The sequence below is a fragment of the Ochotona curzoniae genome, unplaced genomic scaffold (assembly GCF_017591425.1).
Source record: "Ochotona curzoniae isolate NIBS_2020 unplaced genomic scaffold, NIBS_Ocur_1.0 scaffold_4505, whole genome shotgun sequence".
In the NCBI taxonomy this organism is placed as follows: Eukaryota; Metazoa; Chordata; class Mammalia; order Lagomorpha; family Ochotonidae; genus Ochotona; species Ochotona curzoniae.
This window is the reverse complement of record NW_024467118.1, coordinates 30,559,042-30,566,443: the sequence shown is the minus strand read 5'-3', so window position 1 is coordinate 30,566,443 and position 7,402 is coordinate 30,559,042.

The following is a 7,402-nucleotide window of genomic DNA, read 5'->3' as shown; positions in this document are numbered from 1 at the left end:
TGATAATGCCTCAAAGTAGGTCTAAACTATCACCATGAGACCCGCAGGGGAATATGCCAATCCTTTCTGATGTACAGCACAGTAATTTTTGACATTAGTTCCAGTGAAGGCTAAATCTCAACTCTGTAGACTGAAATCGCACATAGGGCAAGTTCAATGGCCAATGGACCCTGTATTAAGTATGTTTCAGGTATACTGACAAGATGAACATTGGGGCAAAAAGGTACACAGAGCAAATAGCAAGTAACAGATAGCCATAATAGTGCTGATGAATGTCTACTACTCCAGTCTTGATTTATTTTTGAGAGACAGAATTACAAAGAAGGGAAGACAGAACAAGGTCTTCCATCTGCTGGTTCACTTCCCAAACGGTCACAATTATTAAAGCTAAACCAATCTGAAATCAGAAACTAGGCGTTTTTCTCACGGTCTCCCACATGTGTGCAGGGGCCCAAGGACTCAAGCCATTCTCTACTGCTTTCCCAGGCTATAAGCCTTGAGCTGGATCTGAAGTGGGACAGCTAAGATACAAACTGGCACCCATATGGATTGCTGGCACTGCAAGTGGGGGCTGAGCTCGCTAGGCCACTGTGCCATCCTGAGTCTGATTTCTTCTGTAATGGAAGATTCAAAGGCGCTTTTACTTTTTCACTGCATTTCCTTCACTCTTGTGGACAGGTATCGCCCCTTGAATCTCTAGGGATCTTGCTTCCTTTGTGTGTATGTGTGACTCTTCCAGGTAGAGCTGCATAAGACTAGAGGATTAGGACAGCGGGAAGATTTAAGGATTATTGAACTATTGAAGTACAATAAATTTAAGGCTGTTGCTAACATATTGAAGAGTGGATCCATAGTTTAATTCCATCTAAGAATGGAAATTTAGGATTCTGGGATAAATTCTGTTACAACCAATTTTGAAGAATTGTCCCAGTTCTTAGGGCAAACTTAGGGGCCAGGCTTACTCAATCTCTCATCTTACCATATGATTTCTTCTCTCACTATCACTTTCCATAATGCCTTCACCAGAGGTGAGCACTAGCTGGTACCTTGCTCATGAACCTTTGGAACTGAGTTATATAAACCTGTTTATATACAACCGGCCTCAGTTTTCTTTTTCTTTAAAATTTATTTTTTGAAAGGCAGAATTGGATCTTTCATCTGCTGGTTCATTCCCAACATGGACACAATGGTTAGAAATGCCTAATTTGAGCTTCTTCAGGTCTCCCATATGGGTGAAGGATTTGGGCTATCTTCTGCTTTCCCAGGTCATAAGCTGGATCAGATAGTCTTTGTGATTTGAAATAGATGTCTAGATTGGATGCCAGCACTGTAGGAAGTGTTATACCACAGTGCCAGCAAAACCCTTCATGCCCTGTCCCCCCAAATATTTTTATAGCAATAGAAATTGGATACACAGTAATCCAAATTTAGGACTAGGATCTGAAGCAAAAGCAACTAGGGAGCAAGCTATGAAATCTTATGTACCTTGTAGGATGGTTCACTAAGTCTATAAGTAAACATGTGTTCACTTACTTCCTTGGAATGGAGAAAGATCATCCATCTGCTGGTTAATTTTCCAAATGCCTGTATCATTGAAGGCTCAAATTGGAAGCAGAGCAGAGATTCAAAGGCTGGTACTGAGATGTGGGATGTGCCTGTCCCAAGCAGTGTTTCAATTGCTGTGCCAAATACCTGGCCCTCGCCCTCATCTAACTTGTAATGGGCCATTCTCTCTCTCTCTCTCTGTCTCTCTCTCACTCTCTCTCTTTCTTTTTCTCTTTCTCTCTCTATAATTTTGAACAAGTGTTAACATGGTTTCTAATAGCTCAAGTTCAATGTTGGATCCCTAAGTTGAGGAGGTGGAAATGCTAATTAGCATGATTTGATCTTTACATGCAGAAGAAATGGGCTGAGTTGCCATGCTGATTCTGAACAAGGCAGGTTCGCTGTAAGATGCCAGTCCTCCACAGAGTCTCAGAAAGACTTTCTTACTGGTCAGAAAGAGACAGGAAAAGTGACTGCAATGTGCCTCTCTGTCTGGAGGTTTAAGGGAAGCTTTATGGCTTTGGAAGAAGGAAGTGGCTTTGCAGAATTGCTATCAGGGCAGGTTCTGATGGGAAGACCCCAAAGCCAGTCAGGCCAGTCTAGTTACGCTGACTGACTGCCTGGAGGAAGCAGGATCTCAGGGAGAAGTGTCAACTCCAGCACCCAAGAAAGATGTAGTTACGTCAATTTTGAACTTTTTTGTAGAAGTAAAATGTCGTTTTCTTTCCCAGAATAGTTTTTTTCAAAATATTTATTTTATTTTTATTAGAAAGTCAGATATATAGAGGAGAAACAGAGAGGAAGATCTTTCATCCGATGATTCACTCCCCAAGTGACCACAATGGCCGTTGCTATGCCGAAGCGAGAGTCAGGAACTTCTTCCAGGTCTTCCATGCAGGTGCAGGGTTCCAAAGCTTTGGGCTGTCCTCGCCTGCTTTCCCAGGCCACAAGAAGGGAGCTGGATGGGAAGTGGAGCTGCTGGGATTAGAACCAGCGCCCATATGGTTTCCTGGCACATTCAAGGCGAGGACTTTAGCTGCTAGGCCACGCCTCTGGGCCTCCCAGAATAATTTTAAGCTTACAAAGGAACTTATTGTAGTTAACACAGAAAGTTCCTATATTCTTCCTCCCACTTCCCCTGTAACATCTTAGGTTAGTGTACTTGTTACAATGAATAAACCACACCCAATTTCCCCTATTTTATTTTTAAGTTAACTAATCCCTCCCACCACTTCTAGCCTCTAGAAATCAACATCCTGTGTTTACACTGAGGTGTTTTTACTTTTCTGTTTATTCATTTATGCGTGCGTGTGTGTGTGTGTGTGTGTGTTGCTGAAATTTAACTCCCATATGTAAGGGGGACCATGTGGTCTTTGTCCTTTGGCTCACCCCACTCACCATGATGTCCTCCAGTTCTTTCCATTTTACTACAAATGGTAGGATTTCATCTTTTTTGTGAGTAAATCATATACCATCATATAAATGTATATATGTGGCACATTTTCTTTATTCATCTGATGGTGGACACTGGTTATTTTGGCTGTTGAGAAGCTACTGCTATAGACCATGAGTTCACGTCTCTGACACAATGAGTTGTCTTTTGGGTATGTACCCTGTGAAGGGATGATGGCTGAACCACATGGCAGTTTCATTTCCAGCATTTAGGGCAATCTCCAGTGTTTTCCAAAGTATGGCTGCATAACGGACACCTCACCAATGGTGGGTAGGAGTTCCCCTTTCTCCACATCCTTGCCAGCATTCTTTGCTCTTTCTGATAAGTTGTTCTGACAGCATGCGGTAATGTCTCTTTATGTTTTAAGTTCTTTTTTTTTAATATTTGATAGTTTCATAGGCTCTAGGGTTTCCCATCAGCTCCTCGAGTCCCCTCCCCATTGATTTCCTCTCTAATATTGTTTATGAATAGTCATAAGTCCATCATACTGTTCTAGAACTATTTGCTAACATTGTGGGCATGGACAATGTCAGAGTCCAGTATTCTGTTAGGATATTTAAACTGTTTCACTGGGAGTCCATCTTCCTTATGGTTTTGATTTGCATTTCCTTGATTGCTAGTGATGACATCAGCCATGTCATTGTATTCTTTTGAAAATTATCTTCTGTTTTAGTATAAAGAGTCTTATTTTAGTGCTTTTTGGAAATTATGTGGAGTTTTTTTATATGCACTTTCTACATACTAAGAAATTTTTTTGCATCAGATTATTTTGCACCAAAAATAAACTGATTTTAACTATTTCACAAACTTTTGGAAATCTCATATGGTTCCTCTTCCCTTGGCATGAGAAGCTGAAGAAAGCAGAGACTGGAGGCCAGCCAGTGTTGAACAATTACTAGATCTCCTGATTTTTTAAAATAAATAATTCAAATAATTCAATTAAAATATTTATTAAATAATAATTTAAACCAATAACTGACATTCTCCCATCTGCTATTGACTATCCTTATAATCTTAGCTAAGTCATTTTACATCACTTCAATAATGACTGAATTACCAACACAGGCTGCTCCAGACCACATCTGATGTTAAATCATAACACCATGTGCTTCATTGGATTATTGGCCACCTAGTGGCAGAACTTGTGTTAATAACGCCTATAACATTACAGCATGTTAAAACTTTATTTTTCAAAATTGATTATAAAAATATATTTCAGAAAAAGGAAAGCTAAAAGAATAGCAGTACAATAAAAGCTTTTTAAGGGCCTGGCGTGGTAGCCTCGAGGTTAAAGTCTTCACTTTGAGTGTGCTGAGATCCTATATGGGTGCCAGTTTATATCCCAGCTGCTCTACTTCCCGTCCAGCTCCCTGCTTGTGGCCTGGTAAAGCAGTTGAGGACAGCCCAAAGTCTTAGGACCCTCCACCTGCATGGGAGACCTGGAAACACCTCCTGATTCCTGGCTTTGGATCAGCTTAGCTCCATCCATTGTGGCCATTTGTGGTGAACCAGACAATCGAAAAATCTTTCCTCTCTGTAAATCTGACTTTCCAATAAAAAAATCTTTAAAATCCAAAAAACTTAAAACTTTCCATCCTGATTAGCCAACTGACAATAATTCGTTACATTTCTGTGTATACACATATATAAATAATGCATGTACACATGCATAACTGTATACATATATTGGGAAACAATTGTAGGTAAGTTGTGAACCTGATGACAGTTTCTCTGGAGAAAAAGGACATCATCTACTTAACCACATTATGATTACCTAAGAAAATCCATGTTAACTTGAAAGTGTCAACAAGTACATAGTCCATGTTTGCATTTCCCTAAATGTTTGCTGAGGCATTTTGCTGATCCAGGATTTGCTCAAAGTTGTATGCTTTGTTGTGGTGGTTGTGTCTCTTTCAGCCTGTGGTGGTCCTGCAGGCTGTCATTTTTGTTTTCTATGGTAATTAAGTCTTGGCACAGCGCAGTTTCCTGTGGAATTGCTGCTATCTGATGTTCTCCTCCTGCTTAGGTCAGATTGAGCATGCTATGTTGCAGTAGTAACCATGCATCGTAGTCTGTTTTCTAAATTTCTGGAGCTGGGTACTAGAACAAGAAAAGATTTAGTTAGCTCACAGTTTTGGAGGGTAAGTCTAAGAATTGGCAATTTCAGTTGTTTTCCCCCAGATAAGAGCCCTTTTGGCTGAGACACCTCAAGGCAGAGCAGCAGAAAGGGAGCAGTCGTGTGCTCAGTGCAATCACATGTCTAGAAAGGTCACAGGAGGGTTTCTGGAGCTTGGCTCACTCTGTGTAACAACTAAGTCTCATGGAAACCAAGCACTCATGCAGTCCCATGAGAGCTACAGGAATCCTTCCTGAATGTGTGCCTCCAGTGACCTAACCACCTCCCAGGACGAGGCCTCCACTGCTTCTAGGCTCTGTCACCTCTTTGGTAGCATTATTGAACCCTGAGGGCCAAACCACAACACTGGGGTAAGCACATCTCATCGGTGTCACACCAAGACTGTAAATGGAGGTTGTGCTGTTCCCACTTGACCACAGTGATGACCATTCATAAAGCTTCATTTAATAAGATGAAGAAAGAATATGAAGCTAGGGAGGTGTGACAAGAGTTGAAAGCAGATTTATGTAGTTTCCTTGCTTTCTTGGACATGGGCCCTGATTTAGGCTCAATGACAATGAAGTAGACCCCCATAGTAATCCCTGGCTTATCATTGCTGGCCTTTGCTCCCTGCTAATTATTTTTCTATTTTTAAAAAATTTATTATTCTGTGATATAGTTCCATAGGCTCCAAGATTTCCCTTCTCCCCCTTCCCAAGTCTCTGCCCCCGCCCCCCAATTTCCCCCATATCATTACAATAGTATAGTCCTTCATAATCAATTGTAAGTCCGTCATTCTGCTATTTAAGCGTATCCTGACACTGCAGGCATGGACAATGGCAGAGCCCAGCATCCTATTGTCAAGATACATTCAACAGTTTCTGTTTTCCTAATTTTTAATCAGGCCTTTCTCTGGCACAGGTCTCTTTATTTTGATCATATTCAATTATGTAATCATATTCTTATTGCATTATGGCTGTGAGTAGAAAAGTACTTTGCCAAGACTAAGTTTCCACAGAGCCTCTCCAGCCTTCTTTCTGACAGTATGTACTGGAAAGCTAAAATCATTCATTCTTACTTTCTACTTTCAGCAAGGTTCCTGCAGCACAAATTCTTAAGAGCTGATCCTGCTGAGACAGAACTTTGTCATCTTGAAGTGGGGTGGGCTTTGTAACTGCTTAGACCAACAGGGCACGGTGGAAGTAACAACAAGCCTAGGTCCTGAAAGATGATGCAGCCTCTACTGAAAATACTCCTGACATTCACAACTGCTATATAGTAGCCTGGCTACTCTGAGGCCACTCTACTAGCAGGAATAGCAAGCTGGCCCCCAAGGAAATCAGGCCGATTCTGAGATGGCAAGTGGGATGCTGAACATCCTCCAGTGCTTTGTCACCCCATCTCCTGTAATTACGGCTCTATCAATGAACTAAATCCTCAAATAACTAATTTGAGTGATGTTCTTACATCACTCAAACATTACATCCCTCTTCTGCTTTCTCACTTTCTTCTAAAGGGATATATGATTCTTTTTATACTTGGTCTCAAAAATGAAATGGTTCAATGATTAAGATACAAGACTTAGGCACAGGGAATGTACCTATTAGGTTGTTCTATCTGAACGCACAGACGGAAAGTTCTGTCATTTCCAGAACTTTCCTTTTGTTGCTGTGTGCAATGAAATCTTTGTCCACAGAAAGGTGGTCTTCTAACAGCAAAAGCTCAGAATCTCAACAAAAGTAGAGCAATCTTAAGCTAGTGTGATGGCAAGGCCTTGGCCCTGGGACTCAGAAGCGTCTTTGGGTTTCTGCCTCTCCAGTTTGGTTATTCAGAGGACATCACCATTCCTCTGAGTCTCTGGCATTTCTCTTGGAACTTGGAGCAACATCTGTCTTGTCACTGCCACCAGACTGACAGGATTACATGTGAAAGTATATCTGAAAACATTTTGTAAACTCTGTCACGGTAATCATAAGAGATTGTTAGTCATCAGCTTTCATTTTCCCATCTGCAAGTGGGAGTAACATAATACGCTGTTCCCTTACTCTCACCAAAACACTACTATAAATATCTGTAATAATATAGTCATTCGGATTGGCATAGAGGAGGGTGGAATAGGCTAAGGGAAATGCATGGTATCTGACAAATATGTTGCGGTTACTATGTATATGCACTGTATGTAGAGATTGGGGTTCTGCATTCAAGCAGCTTGCTCTCGATGGGGTGTTACAGATATGTGGAGGGTCTCTTTCAAGGCAGTTTACTCAGTTAAATCAGTAACCAAAGTA